General features: G+C 37.1%; 1 protein-coding gene across 1 annotated transcript in view; it reads right to left on the minus strand.

Moving 5' to 3' along the window:
• Nucleotides 1-16,658, minus strand: part of LOC150074909 (heat shock cognate 71 kDa protein-like) — an 80,059-nt gene extending 63,401 nt beyond the window's left edge. Inside the window, exon 1 of the mRNA XM_090389354.1 lies at nt 16,537-16,658. The gene's annotated coding sequence lies outside the window, so the exon portion shown is untranslated. The remainder of the gene's footprint in view (nt 1-16,536) is intronic.

Consider the following 16,658-nt stretch of genomic DNA (forward strand, 5'->3'; position numbering starts at 1 on the left):
GCCCTGGCAGCCTGTCTGCATTGCTTAGAAAACTTCATATCTGACTGCACAATTACTCGCAGGTCTTTTTCATTTTCTACCACCTTAAGTGTAGTACCACAGTTGATACATTTCTCTGGGGTTACTTCTACCCATATTCAGTACTTTGTATTTGTAAAGGTTAAACTTCAGTTGCCACTTCTTAGCCCATCTGTCCAAATTTTCTACATCCTGTTGCAGTAGAACACTGACATTAACAACCCTGCCAACCTTTGTATCATCTGCAAACTTCAACACTACGCCTGATATACCTTCATCAATATCATTGATAAATATACAAAACAACAGTGGACCCAACACCAAACCCTGTGGGACTCCACTAATAACATTAGTCCACGAAGAGCAGCACCCATTAATTATCACCCTCTGTCTTCTCCCACTCAACCATCCTTTTATCCATTGTAGCAACTTGATAATACCATTCTGCTCCAATTTGTACAATAGTCTTCCATGCGCAACAGTGTCAAAAGCTTTCCTGAAATCCAAATATATGATATCAAAATTATTTTTTGCATCCGGTTCCTTTGTAACCACATCATAATATCCTATCAAATCTGTTAGACAAGACTTTCCCTTAACAAACCCATGCTGTGTCTGAATTATTGCTGCAGTCTTGTCTAGATGATCCTGCAATGCATTTTTAACCAGTGACTCCATTATTTTACCCGGAACAGAAGTTAAACTAACTGGTCTGTAATTACCAGTGTCACTTCAATCCCTCTTTGCAAATTGGGGATACATTTGCACATCTCCAGTCCGTGGGGACCTCCCCTAAGTCCAAGGATGCTCTCATAATTATGGCTAAGGGTTTGTTTAGTTGCTTTGCTGCCTCCTTTAATATAACTGGATAGATCCCATCCACCTCAGGTGCCTTTCTTATGTTTAACTTCAAGAATTTCTCCTCCACTTTGCTCTCAGTTATTACAAAATCATTAAGCACCCTGCTACAATGTGATAACCTTCTGCCATTTTCAAACCTTAACTCCTCATGTATGAATGTAGATGCAAAATACTCATTCAGTTTGTTTGCTATCTTAACAGGATCATCAACAGTCAAACCATCAACATCAAGTGGACCAATCAGATTCATCCCTTTCCTTTTAGAGTTTATGTAAGTAAAGAAATCCTTGCTGTTTTTCTTAGCATCCTCTGCCAAAGATTTATCGTAATCTGGCTTCGCCTGCCTAACCTCCTTTGTGACCTTATTACAGACTAACTTTATCTGCCATAGGCTTCTGAGTCACTTGATAATTTATATGCATCTTCCTTCTGTCACAAGTATCATTAGTTCATTTGATAACCATTTAGGCCTAAACCTTGAACAATATTTCTTAATAGGCATGAAACTTTTAGTAGCTTCCACGATTAATTCCTTGAATGCTTCCCACTTAGAATTAACTGTTGGTAACATCATCAGTTGATCCCACTGTACTCACCTTTACGGAAGCAAAAACCCTTTCCTTTACCTCTGATGGTAAATATATCTTTAAGTAAATCCCATATCAGTACACTGATCACTGCCACCTAGTGATTCCTTTATCTGCAAATTTTTAATACACAAAATGATCACTGCTGATAACCAGATCAAGAGTATTACCCTCTCTGGTTGCCTCTCGAACATGCTGCTGCAGAAAACAATCATCCAATAAATCCACAAAAGTCTTACTAGTGAGTGAGTGACCAATCTACAAGTTCCAGTCAATATCTGGGAAGTTATAAGACATTCTGATTTACTAGCCCACTATTTCTCTATACAATTGTTCATTGTACTCATTCAAGTAATTTGGACATCAAGTCTATCCTTTTAATGCCATTTATGAAAATTAAAAACAACAGTGGTCCAAGAACTGCTCCTTGGGGCACTCCGCTTCTGACATCCGCTTCTGACATTACACCAATCTGAAGAATATCCGTCAATCACAACCCTCCACTTTCTGCCCTGCAGCCACCCATCTTAAAATTTTTCCAGTAATCCCAACATGTTCTGGCTTACACAGTAACCCCTCATGTATGAATAACTGCGTCAGATGCCTCGCTAAAATCTAAATAAATTATGTCGAAATTGTTCCCTACATCCAGCTCACAAGTAACTGTGTCAAAATAGCCTACTAAGGTAGTTAAATGGAATTTTTCCTCAACAAAAATGTTGTGTTATTCAGAATACCATATTTATCTAAATGTTACTGGATTGCACTCTTAATAATTGCCTCTAGGATTTTTCCTAGCACTAGTTAAGGACTTACTCTTAGAACCACCTTTATGTACTGGTGATGGGTTGGCACTTCTCCAATCCAAAAGAATCTAATTCAAAAATGGCCTTTAAATTAACTTTAATGGTTAATTACACTCCCTGGCATCCTCCTTCAAAATTACTGGGTGCGTGTGATCAACTCCATGAGCCTTAGTTGCCTTTATGCTCAAACATTTTTCTAATGAACAGTTCTCTGCAATTTTTAAAATTGCTAATTTCACGACTCTGCTTCATTCATCAATTTTGGCATTCTCCTGAAATATTTTCTTAAATGGTCTATGGTTTCTGTGATTTTTGCTTTAAAAAAAAAAAAAAGGTATTCTATAATTCACGTGTATTTGTCTTCACTATGCAATTTGTTCAAATAATATATGCCATATGGTACCCTAAACTGTCAGAGTCCCCTCTTTTGAAATTAAAATCTGAGCCTTTAACTTTAACTACTGCAACATTTGAATTGCAGTGAGTTGCAAATTGAGTAGGAGTGTGTTATAGGCCTAATGACTCTGATGAGTATAATAAGGAATTGTACAGGGAAATAGTGGGCCAGTAAATCAGAGAGTCTTATAATGGGGGATTTTAATTTCCCAGATATTGAGTGGAATTTGGGGGCTGGTTACTCACACACTAGCAAGGCTTTTGTGGATTGATTGGATGATTGTTTTCTACATCAGAATGTTCAGGAGGCAACTAGAGGGAGTAATACTCTATCTGATTATCAGTAGTGATTCTTTGTGCATTAAGAATTTTCAGATAAAGGAACCACTAGGAGACAGTGATCACAGTGTGCTGAAGTGGGATTTACTCAGAGGTAACTACCATCAGGTAAAGGGAAGGGTTTTTGCTTTCTTAAAAAGGTGACTATGGTGGCCGAGACAGTATTTAAATTCTATATGGTGGGACCAACTGATAACGTTACCAACAGCAAATTCAAAATGGAAAACATTCAAAGAAATTATCTTGGAAGCTACCAGGCTTTGCATACCAACTAAGAAATATTGTTCAAGGCTTAGGCCTAAATGGATGTCAGATGAACTAATGAGACATGTGGCAGAGAACAAAAATGCATGGGATACATAAATTAATGGGTGACATGGAAGCCTATGATAGATATAAGCTGGTCTGTAACCAAGTTACAAAGGAGATTAGGCAGGCAAAAGCAGATGAGAAATCCTTTGCAAAGGATGCAAAGAAAAACAACGAAGAGTTCTTTACTTATATAAACTCTAGAAGGAAAGGGATGAATCAGATTGGTCCACTGGATATTGGTGGTTGAACTGTTGATGACCCTGCTCAGGTGGCTAACAAATTAAATGAGTATTTTGCATCTACATTCACCCATGAGAATGTTATTCAGGGAGGGAAATGCCAGAGGTGAGAAACTCTGGGAGACAGCTGGGTGATTTTGTAATAACAGAGGGAAGTGGAGAAGAAATTGTTGAAGATAAACATAAAAAAGCATCCGGGGGTGGATGGAATGTATCCAGTTATATTAAAGGAGACAGCAAAGGAAGTAAGCAAACCCTTAGCCATAATTATGAGAGAGAGCTTCTTTGGACTCAGGGGAGGTATCCATGGACTGGAGATGTGCAAATGTCACCCCAATTCACAAAGGAGGATCAAAGGGCAACACAAGTAATTATAGACTTGTTAGTTTAACTTCTGTTCCAGGAAAATTAATGGAGGCACTGGTTAAAGAAGCACTGCAAGATCATCTAGACAAGACTGATCTAGTCCAGTGGTCAGGAGAAAGAGTGCATAGCACGTGTTCCTTGAGTGGCCCGGGGTTCAAGCCCGTGACTACTAAATACAATAAATATTTGTACTTACAATTTATTGTAAACTCTACTGACTTTGTTGTCGTGCCGGAGTATAAACAGAAATTTAACTTCAGTTATAGCTCGGACACAGCATGGTTTTGTTAAGGGAAAGTCTTGCCTGACCAATTTGATTGGATACTATGATGTGGTCACAAAGGAACTGGATGCAGGGAATATCTTTGATATCACATATTTGGATCTTAGAAAGGCTTTTGATACTGTTGCACATGGAAGACTGCTGCACAAATTGGAGCAGTGTGGCATTGGAGGCAAATTGTTGCTATGGATAAAGGGATGGTTGAGTGGGAGAAGACAGTGTGTTAATCAATGGGCACTGCTTATTGTGGACTAATGTTATTAGTGGAGTCCCTCAGGGTTCAGTATTGGGTCCATTGTTGTTTTCTGTATTTATAAATGATATTGATGATGGTATATCAAGCTTAATGTCCAAGTTTGCAGACAATACGAAGGTTGGCAGGGTTGTTAAGGACACTAATGACAGTATGCTGCTGCAACAGGATCTAGAAAAGTTGAGCAGATGGGCTGAGAGGTGGCAAATGAACTTTAACATTGACAAATGTAAAGTACTACATATGGGAAGCAGCAACCCCAGAGTGACATATCAACTCTGTGGTACTACACTGACATTGGTAGAGAACAAAAAGGACCGGGGGGTAATTGTGCAGGCAGATATAAAGTTTTCTGAGCAGTGCAGGCAGTCTGCAAGAGTAGCTCAGTGTCTTGTCAATGATATACAGGAATTTTTTGAGCAGGGATAAGCAGGTGATTATCCCCTTATATAAGGCAATAGTCAGACCACACCTTGAGTACTGTATACAGGTCTGGAGGCCTCATTTTAAGAAGGATGTAGAGCTGTTGGAACAAGTACAGAGAAGGGCAACAAGATTAGTGAATGGAACAAAAGGGTTACTCTTATGAAGAAAGGCTTAAATTTTGCAAATTTAAGTGTCTGGAGACTAGGCACCTGCGAGGTGATCTGATTAAGGTGTATAAAGCCTTGAATGGTTTGAGCATGCTCAATGCTGATGGAATTCTTCCTCTTGCTCAGAATAATCATTTGAGAGGATGTAAATTCAAATTGAGGAAAGACAGATGTATGATAGATGTGCAGAAGTTTGCCTTTAGCCAGTGGGTGGTTGGTGGAACAGACTTCCATCCTTTGTAGATGTTGATAGCCTAAATAAATTTTAAGGCTGAGCTGGACAGGTACTTGGAATGAACAGAGGGGTGAAGTGGGAGAGGTTTTTTTGGCTGATGCTGCATAAGCTTGCTTTCTTGCATCATATGCCTCTACTAATGCTAATTTCTCCATCTTTCAATAGATGACTACAACATTTTCACTACTTTTCAATGGTTCCTGTATTTTAAGCCCTGTGATGTAATCTAATTCATGAGTAATGATGAGGTCAAGAATATTCTCACCCCTAGTATTTTCTCTAACATGCTGATATAAATAATAACAATCTAGTTTCTTTAAAAAAGATTTTTACCCAAGGTGAGTTTTCTTCCCACTTATTCCAATCAGTCTAGGGCAGTTTGAATTCACAATTGCTTGGACAATTCCCCGGCATGCAGAGCGTCTCCTTCTATAGTTTACTATCCTGACACACCTCTTGAAGTTATTGGGGTTTTTTTCTCCATCTTTAGCATCCTGCTCATTTGTAATATTGCTGCCCCCAGAACACCTTCCCAACATCTATCAATCTGTTTATTGAGAGAGAGAGAGGGAAAAAAAAAAAAAAACCAGAAACTAAATACAAAATTTTAACCTCTAAATAGTAATGACAGGCATCATAAAAAAAATGAATTTCAGCATCCAGTTGGGTCAACTAACTCAATATTTGAAGGCCGAGATGCAACATCCTAAGAATAAATTGATTAGAATGTAAATTCATGATAAATATAATGTACAGAAGAATGGGAAAGGCTGACAAGGGAAAAGGGGATGCTTCTCATCAAGAGCTACCCAAAAGCAACCAAGTCTTTCTAGAATCTTTAAGCATAGGTGAAGTTAGCTATGTTGAGCATTACAAGCAAAACAAAATCCAAGATTATGATTAAAATCTTTAGACAAACCAAATGGCTAAACTCATGCATGACAGCCCTATTATAAGCAATTAACTTACCAAAAGGCAAGTTAATCTCTGTAAGAATATAGAACAATCTATAATATTAGATAGAAAATCACGGATTAGCAATAAACTAAATGGGATCAGAATTTAAAACCAATTGATGACTTTTTATTCTGTCAAGCCCCTTTATGAAAATATCCTTTTTATATGGTTCATCAGGGGATGAGATTGCAGGAACAGATTAAAAAAAAAGGTAGGGGTGCATTTACAGCTTTGTAGGATCTAGACTACAGTAGATTCTATACACAATCCCTACAAAGGAAGCCCATGGAAATTTTCAAATAAACTCTTCTAGAAACACAAATTTGAAAATGGTATAATACCCATAAATTTGTACTGTAAATTGGTTACCTAGTTTCAAAAGATAATCTAAGTAATGCAACAGAACCTGGTCATAAAGTTGCTAGACATATATGCAATTAGTATAAGTAGCAGCAAATGATGTAAAAGATATGAGAGACCACCAGCATCATCATCTGTCCATCTCTCTAATAATTTAATTCTTCCTTAAATTTATTCAACCTGCAACAACAATTATAGTTTATTCCAAAACTCACTCTGGCTGAAAGCAAGGGTTTTGCTAATCTACCCTAGGACCATGCTTTTACAATTTAAATTTTGTCCCCTTACATGTGAGCAGAAGTTAGGATGCCATCCAAATTTAATTTACTCCATTCCATTTTAGACCTTAAACAGATCTCCCCACAAGTGCCTAGTTTCCAGACTAGGATTTTCAGAAATTAAATCTTATGGTACGAATACCTTTTTACACAGGGCTGGAGCTAGGGACACATTGAGTATAGCACTTGCAGCAAGCACAGTGCCTTTAATAAAATATTTTACATTTACAGTGGCGGACAAAAAAAAAAAAAAACTGCATCACTTGTGAATTTTGCAAATACTGCATTTTGTGCTGCATTATGGTTTGCAGAAATGTTTGAAATGCACTTGTTAGATGGGATATATATATCTGTGAATGAAATCCAATAAAAAGACTCCACCTGATATACCTAATTGCCATAAATATCTTCCCAAAGGGTAAAATACATGATTAATGGAAATATGAGAAATCATGTAAAATGGGTCATTCCATATCAAGTGGCCTAGGGGACCCTGCTCAACCATCTTCAATTTTGTTGAAACTTAGTGTGGATGTTTAAACAGGTTTCAAATGAAGCTATGCAAAATTTCAATTCAAAATATAGTATGTTGAGGCACCAACACCTTTTTTGTTGAGGTCACTTGTGTTATGCAGAATAAATCACAAAAAAATTTTCAATGTTTTAAGTGTTACTTTGCACAACAGTGAGAGGTAATGCTCTGAAACTTGGTACACCTAGTTAACTTTTGGCAGAGAATGCAAAACTTGGTGTCCAGGCTCAAAAACCTTCACATTTTTTACAATGCGGTCTAAAACTGGCACCAAAAATTTGTCATAAATTTAAGCAAGACTTTTGAAGGTCATAACTTTGAAATAAAAACCTTTGGTACCTTCTTTGAATTGCATGAATTCAGCCTAACCAAATATCAGCTCTTATACTTGTTTTCTGGCTGAGATATTTTCCTTCAAAGATTGAAAGTGAAATGTGACCTATCTTAAGGGGCAAATATCTTAATGTGGGATACCTTCAATTCTCTTGTTTTTGCCACCACTGGAAAGAGCAGAATTTCAGCTACAAAGATCATAATTTATCTGTTCTGTGTCTTCATACTTAAGACCTTAAAATTAAGCCTAAACATTAGTTTTATGTGCTGTATTGTTATTTTGCAAGACTTTTGTTGCAAAACACTTCCTTAATCCTGCCTAATGTTTAGAATAATCTAGAAAGAGTATATTCTAGAATTCCAAAAAAACTGATGAGCATTCTAGAACTCTGGAATATTCTAGAATCATACAAAAAAGTATAAATAGCTGATATTTGAACCATGCTGTTATGTGTTTTATCTTCATGATGAATGGTTTATTTTATTCCACTATTTTTTATTGTTTGACTGTAATAAAGTTACAAGTTTTTGTTACTTGCAGAAACATCCACTTATTAGACAGCATGAAAGCCATGGAATCAGAAGATTTTGCTGGAGATAAACTGGACTCATGCACCATCAGTCATATGGATAATTCTAAATGTTATGTGCTATCCTATACATGACAAACTGGGTTAAAATTATTTAAAGAATTTGAATAACAACAGCTGATAGGGTGTGGATTAAAACGGGGTGAGGAAGACAATGTCTACATCATGAAGCTTTGCTTTTGACAAAATTTGAATTTTTGCAGCATTCATGTTGCAATCCTTTCCAGAAGAAAAATCATATGGTGAAAAATAAATTTACAACCAATTGATTTGTCAATGGCAGACTACCTGAAAGACCTAATAAAAGTAGACATAAAACCAGGCCAGAAGCTGTGACCATCATGCTGAAAAGAGTCTAACAGCCGAAAAGCAGCAACAGGAACATCAACTTCATATGGATCAGACCATGACAAAATGTATGTGACTAAAAGCTTGAACACAAGTTTGATGGCTATTGGCATTTCTCCTCTGAAATTTCAGTGAATGGCTAAGAGAGACTCACAAGGCTATACCAAAAGGCAGGCAAGTCAAGTACAAGATGTAATTGCCAGTAAAATTGCATCTATTGGTGGCTTGGAGCCAAGTGCAAACTTATTCATGCAGTGAGACAATTGGGGGGGGGGGGACTGAGAAATTGTTAGTGTTGTGGGTTGACGATATGAACCAAAATAATGTTCCTGTTACACAGGCAGTAATTATGGACAAGACGGTCATTATTTGACTAAATATGAGGAGTCTGGTAGCACTGAAACATTTACAGCCACCAAAGTGTGGTTTCATTGGTTTAAAAACCGTTCTAAAATTCAATGTGAAAGTCTGGTGAGGCTGCTAGCGCTGATTTTGCAGAAGAGTATCTTCCAAATTTAAATGCTTAATAGACGAAGGCAACTACCACCCTGATTTAGTTTTTAATGTGGACAAAACAGGGCTTTATTGGAAAAAATTGCCAAATAGGACATACATCACCTGTGAGGAGAGGGTTTCTCCTGGTTTCAAAGCTGCAAAAGATTAGTTGACAATGCTTCTGGGTGGCAATGCATCGTGAACATTTAAACTTAAACTGATTATTATTAGCCATGTGGTGCAAGGAAGCCTGAGGCTTATACTGCACCAGCCAAAAAAAAAAAAAAAATTATTCGGAATTTACCCCAAGAGAGGGGAATCACCAAGAAAAAGAAGAATGATGATATCCAGCTCAGGACCCTGAGTGTGCCAAGCCCATACTCACCAGATGGGAGCCCCTGTGGGTTGATGTTGGTGTACCAGTCAGACGCCTTGTGTAATGAAGGGCATGGTGAAGACAAGACTTCCAGTGTTTTGGTGCTCTAACAAAAAGGCGTGGGTGACTCAGACAGTTTTTAGCGAATGGTACACCTCATAATTTTATCCAGAGGTTGCACAGTTGTGTAACAAATGGCTTACCTCCCAAAGTCATGTTGGTGCTAGACAATGCCCCAAGGCACCCAGCCAGTCTCCAAGAAATCCACACTGACCATTTGGAAGTTGAAGTTGTGTATTTGCCTCCAACACAACTTCACTTTTGCAACCAATGGACCAGGGTGTAATTGATATAACTATGAGGGACTACTAGACGTCATAACATCCTGAATGCCATCACAAACATGGATTCTACCTGAGAGGGAAGTGTCACAGTCCTGCATGAATGGGGGGGGGGAAGAGAGAAGAATGATGATATCCAGCTCAGGACCCTGGGTGTGCCAAGCCCATACTCACCAGATGTGAGCCCCTGGGGTTAAATAAAATATCCTACAACAGTTATCTTAGTTGTAAAGAATCTTCTCATATACATCCACTTATTTTTTTAAATTCTTTTATTGAATATATAAAATTAAATACATAAATAAAATCAGTATTACACATGAAAGTCCATCAAATGATGGAAATGAAAAATTAACCTTTTTTCTTTTTTAATGAAAGTCCCAAACATGAGGTATTAGAACCTATAGTACCTAGTATCATGCATGGGTAGAAAGTTGTGAAGATGAAAAAAGAAAATATACCCAATAACAGAAATAAAAAGCCATATTTATAAACAGAGGGAAAATATGGCAAAAAAATTATCTGGCTACAACTATATAATTTTTTGCAGCAAAGATGCACTGTTAAATCACTAATCAATACTGAAAGGCACAATTGAAAATTTTCACCTAGAGCAAAAAGAGCTTGGGCCAGCCCTGGGTTTAGATAATTATATCGATGTAATTAGTTCAGGGATCCCTTCTGTGTGGACCATGGTGGATTGATTGTTAACTAAGGAACAGTGGTGGCATAAGACTGTCTGTGCAATAGAAGATCCTATAGTTACAAGGACTGGTTTCTGTGATGCAGTGGACATTATTTTGCAACAACAGTGAGTCATTTGGGGTTCCTCTGGTTGGAGGTGTGATGAGTTCTGTGTGAAGGCTCCTGTAGTTCAGTGAGCCCATACTATTTATGTTAAGTATTAGAGACACCTCTTTGTGGGGAGGTATTCACATCCCAACCATGAGTTGGGATGTGAGTACCCATTCCTGCTGCAAGACGAAGTCACTGAAATAATTTTCAAAAAAAAAAAAATAATAATAATAAATAAATCATTTCATTAGTTATCATCTCATTTGAATTGACCCAAGTGGGATTAATGTGTAATTACACCAACTAACAGGTCACGTTGCCAATTCTGTGGTGGCCTCCCAGTCAACAGATCTCAAATCCGTACCACCTGTGAGATGATGTGGAACAAGCTGTTCAGAGGAGAGATATACAACCATCACAGTGAAAAACTGAGCAGCGATTGAACATGGACTAACATCCTTGTAGGACACTTCAACATCTTGTTCAGTCCATATCACAACAAATTCAGACTGTTCTAAAGGCTAAATGCAGATCCAATCACTATTAGGTAGGTGTACGTAATAAAGTGGTCACTCACTACATATGTGTTGTTGAGATCTTTGGTCCACCAATAATGCCCTTTGGATTTTTTCTATATCTTTTGACATGCACAAAAAAAAAAAAAACACTATGGCCTCTTATAGGATCCATAATCTCTTATGGATCCTATGTCTGCAGCCATCCAAGTCCACTAGAAATATTCAATGTTCGGTTTCTACTTTTTTTTTTTTAACAATAAAAGGGAATCCCTATTCTGATATTCCTGTTCTTGAATGCTTAAGCTGAAATGCGTTTTCTATTTCTTCATATTTTTTATGCTTTCAGATATGGCATCTGCTTTGACTGACACAGAAACCATGTCAACATTACACAGATTTGATTTTCTACATAATTCATACTAAAATCTGAGTAGCACTGGACTGGTTTTCGTTGACTATTAAGAGTGCTATTTTCCTCTTGTACGATTACTTGATTTACTGCCAATATCTTGGAATCATTATATAATAACCTCCTTTGAATTTACTTTCTCAGTTCTTGTTATTTGGTTTTTAGGAGCATTAAGAACTAAGGCCATATTGCTCTGGGGATATGCAGTGGTCATTCCCTGACCTTTCCACATCCCCCATTTGGTGGTCACTGGCTCGAACCCCGGTCTAATCAAGAAGAGTGTGCCATGCACTGCCGCTTCTGCCCACCTGGTTATGGAGGCGCCTTCTCAGTTCTATTATGACAGTCAAATCCTCCAATAAATATTTTATTATTGGAAGCAAAAAATTGGTTTCTTGTTTTTGCTTAAAAATCTAGTGGAGAATGTGTAATTCAAGACTTTTTAACACCACTTTTTAAAAGTAGGTTAAACAGGCCATAAATTTATGCATTCAGAACAGATTTTTCTGCTAGTAAGCTTATAAGTGGGACCTTATACGAGTAAAAGGTCATCCGAAGTGAAGGGTAAAGTTCTCAAATTCTTAGGGAGAAACTAAAAGGAAAATGCTGCACTGAAGTCATTTTCAGTTGTCTTTCCATGGGTTCGATTTAATCTTATTTATAAACTCCCTTTGAATCAAAATAACTGGTTCATTACTGGTGTAAATAATTCTGGTTGATTACACTGTTCTCAAATATTTGTTCTTCTGAGGGAACATGCACATGCTGTATTTTACACATAATGAGAGATGAGACAATTTACATGCAGGGGTCATATTAGAAGCTTTGCTCCCGGCAAAGAGGATAAAGTCACAAATGTTCCTAATAATCTATTCACTGGTGTAAATGACAGTGAAATAACTGCAGTGGTCTTAGTTAGGGGAGATATTAGACTCATTTCTGTGACCCTTGGGTTGGCAATTTTTGTTTTTTGCACTTGATATATTACGTCCAGTAACCATAAAAGTTCTTTAATGGGTGAAGACTAGCTTATTCATTGAATACACCGTGATTTGATGCATGTTCTTTATTTCTTTTGCTTTGAAACTATTTCGGACAGACTGTTTCCCTTCGCATACCATGCACAACGTTTCTATTCCAGACAGGCATACCGAACATCTTTTCCCGTGTCTCTTACTGGTAGAGAAACAAGAACACCAATCTTTCTTGAACTAGTAACAACCGAAGTAGCATAAAAGAATAAGAGTTTGTGAACTTTTTAATTCTTTTTTGAAAGGGGTTTTTGAGGGAAGCAACATAAGTAGTCAACCTGTATGTAGATCACTTGGTGTTTGAGGGGGATGCTGGCATTCATCTGTAATCCTTTGAAATTTTGGCTAAATAACATAGTTCAATTTAAACTTTTTATTCATCTTTAGTTCATTTCTTTCCTTATTCAAGTTGAGGAAGACTAAAATGTAAGAACACTTTTGTAAGAAAGTGTTCTAAAATGTAAGAACACAGTAATGAACACTTTTTTCAAGAAAAGGGTGAACAGAAAGTGGACATGGAAGAGTCCAAATGGATTAACAACTAATGAAATTGACTTCATCCTCACTAACAGAAGATATATTGTGAATGATGTTACTGTCCTGAATAAGGTAAATGTTGGAAGTGATCACAGAATGGTAAGATGTACACTTGATATAGATGTAGGAAAGGAAAGGAAAGGAAAAAACTCACTCGAGTAAATAATACAAAGGTCTTTGAGATAACAGAGGAGGAGAAAAAGCAGTATGTACTGGAACTTAAGAACAGGTTTGAGCTTCTGCAGACTGCTCAGGACCAAAATATCGACGAGGAATATTACAACTTTCTGAAAGTGATAAAGCCCAAGAAACCTATAGGGAAACAGAAATCCAAAGAAGAAAAAAATTAGTCAAGAAACACTTGTCATGATGAACCGAAGACTACAAATGAAGAGCAAGAAAAACACTGATAGGGAGAAAATTGAGTATATTGAGTTATGCAAAGCCATTAGAAAGAGACTCAGAGAGGACATAAGATTTAACACAAGAAAAGTAGAACAAGCATTAAGGGAAAACAAAGGATTTAAATCAGCAGCCATGAGCAGTAATACAGAAAGACAAATGATACTGAAGGATAGCAGTGGCGTACTTATAAACAGCAGAGAAGGCATAATTCAAATAGCAGAAGACTACTATAGAGAATTATACAAGGAGCAAGGGAATCATACCAGCAGTGGGGAAGATGGATTGCCAAGTAGCAACACATACGACATACCCAATATTCTTCCTGATGAGGTAGAACATGCATTGAAGAAAATGAAGAATCAGAAAGCCCCAGGGGAAGATGAAGTTACTGTAGAGTTGTTAAAATTGGGAGGAAGAGACATAACACAAAAACTGGCAAGGCTCTTCACAAAGTGCATTAGAAAAGGTGTGACGCCTAAGCAGTGGAATAATGCAATCATAGTTTTGCTGCATAAGAAAGGAGATAAATCAGAAATTGGAAATTATAGACCAATTAGCTTATTATCCCGCATCTATAAGTTGTTCACAAGGGTCATTACTAACAGATTAGAACGAATACTTGATGTGAATCAACCGAAAGAGCAAGCTGGCTTTAGGACAGGATTCCCAACTATGGATCACCTTCACGTAATATCACAGCTAATGGAGAAAGCAAATGAATATAAAACACCATTATGCCTGGCATTTGTGGATTATGAAAAGGCATTTCACTTCATACAGCAGAAGGCAATGTTTCGGGCACTGGAAAGACAAGGCATAGATACCCCACACATTATGATTTTGAAGAAAATATATGAGAGTGCTACCTCCTTTATTAGACTAGACAAAGACAGTAGCAAATTTAAAATCGAGAAAGGAGTTCGACAAGGAGACACAATATCTCCGAAGCTGTTTACTGCTGCCCTTGAGGAAGCTTTCAGAAGATTAGACTGGTCGCAGAAAGGAGTTAATGTGAATGGAAAGTACCTAAACCATTTACGATTTGCAGATGACATTGTGGTTATAAGCCACGATCCCAAAGAATTAGAGGAAAATCTTAATCAGTTATGCACAGTTAGTAAGAATTTTGGACTAAAGATGAATATGGCTAAAACAAAAGTAATGATGAACAAGTATGCCACGGAAAGGCAAATAATGATTGAAGGAGCAGTAATTGAAAAGGTGGAGTCATATACTTATCTGGGACAAGTTATTAGCTGTAATAATGATTAATGGCTGGAAGTCAAGAGAAGAATAAATTTTGGATGGATAGCATTCAGGAAATATAGTCACATACTGAAGAGCAATATCCCAGTTTGTCTGAAACGTAAAATAATTAACCAATGTATACTCCCCACCATGACTTATGGAAGTGAAACTTGGGCACTCACCAAAAGAATGGAAGAGAAGCTGAGAACTACACAGCGAAGAATAGAACAAATTATATAGGGAATCAGACTGTTAGATAAGAAGAGAAACACATGGATTAGGCAGCAAACTCAAGTAAAGGACATTCTTATCAAAACTAAAGAACTAAAATAGTCTTGGGCAGGACACATAGCTCGAAGACATGATGACAGATGGACTAAGAAAATAACAGAATGGTACCCAAGAGGAGCTAGAAGAAAACGTGGAAGACAAAGGCGGAGATGGATAGATGAAATTCATGAGTTTTTGAGTAGTAAATGGATGGCCAGTGCTCAAAACAGAAGGAACTGGAAAGTTGCTGGAGAGGCCTTCATCCTGCAGTGGATTGAAAATGGCTGATGATGATGAAAATGTAAGAACGCTTATTTTACAGGCTGTTTCATTTGGTAAATAGAACTCAGATTTTCAATTGTAACTGATGCACTGGGCAGTGGTGAATTCCCTGAAGTTATTAGTGAATTATGTTAAGGTCTGCCAGGAGGACTCTAGTTCAGCTAATTAGCTGAAGGGCTATAAAAAAAAAAAATCCTTAAGGTATTTTTCGAGACCAGATGGAGCAGATGATTGCTTTTTGTGTTAATAATTCTTCCGCGGCATTAATAAAAAGACAGTCTAGTTTTTCCATTTTCAATATAACCTTTAAATTCCTTGGTAATTTCAAAAACATATCAAAGTATTGTGAGTGGGCTGGGGGTTAGTCATCGGAAAGAACTTAACATTGAATGGTTTATAGTATTTCCGTAAGTGTATACAGAAGTAGGGAGAACCCCAGACATCCGATGATTATGGGCTTGGCACACCCAAAGTGCTGAGCTGGATATCATCATTCTCTTCCTTGGTGATTCCCTTCTGCTTCTCTCTGTCAAGGGTAACTCAGGAATTTTTTTTTTTTTTTTTTTGGCTGGCGCAGAAAAAGCCTCGGGCTTCCTTGCACCATATGACTAACGATAATAATAATATACAGATGAGAATTAGTCGCATACAGGCGGAAGCCTGGTGCCCATCTGGATATCAGCTTATTCAAAGGTAAATGTCTGTATCCCACTATTAGACAGTACAAACGCGAGGCCTGTTTAACCTTATCGCAAAGGTTGCCTGTTAAGTTACCTGCATTAACATGCAAAATTCAAATATATATATATATATATATATATATATCTTTTTACATGTTCCTTCAAACTAATCTGAAATTCAATCAAACGTGAAAGTAAAATTATGATTTAAATGAAAGTATATTTTCACGATACGTTATTCATGATTATGTATATTTTACTACTAGTAAATAATACATTGGCTGAAATTTGGGGAAACAAAAAAATATATATATACAGTAAATAATTATACAACGAGCTTCGAGATTTCACTTGTTCATTCCATTGAGAGGACATTCTCGTAAACATTTCCTGAGTAAAACCGTTTGCTTTTTGGTACTAGTATATATTAAAATAAGCACTCATAAAAAAATCAAACACATACCACTTAAAAACTTGCTTTCCGTGGTCTTCAGTATATGTGCGTATAAAAATCCCAACTTAACCGATTATACTTTCAAATATAAGACACCATATACAAAGAAACACTGCCCATCCGATTACTTT

This window comes from Mastigoproctus giganteus, unplaced genomic scaffold (genome assembly GCF_048544385.1).
Source record: "Mastigoproctus giganteus isolate SK-2022 unplaced genomic scaffold, ASM4854438v1 scaffold_15, whole genome shotgun sequence".
NCBI lineage: Eukaryota > Metazoa > Arthropoda > Arachnida > Uropygi > Thelyphonidae > Mastigoproctus > Mastigoproctus giganteus.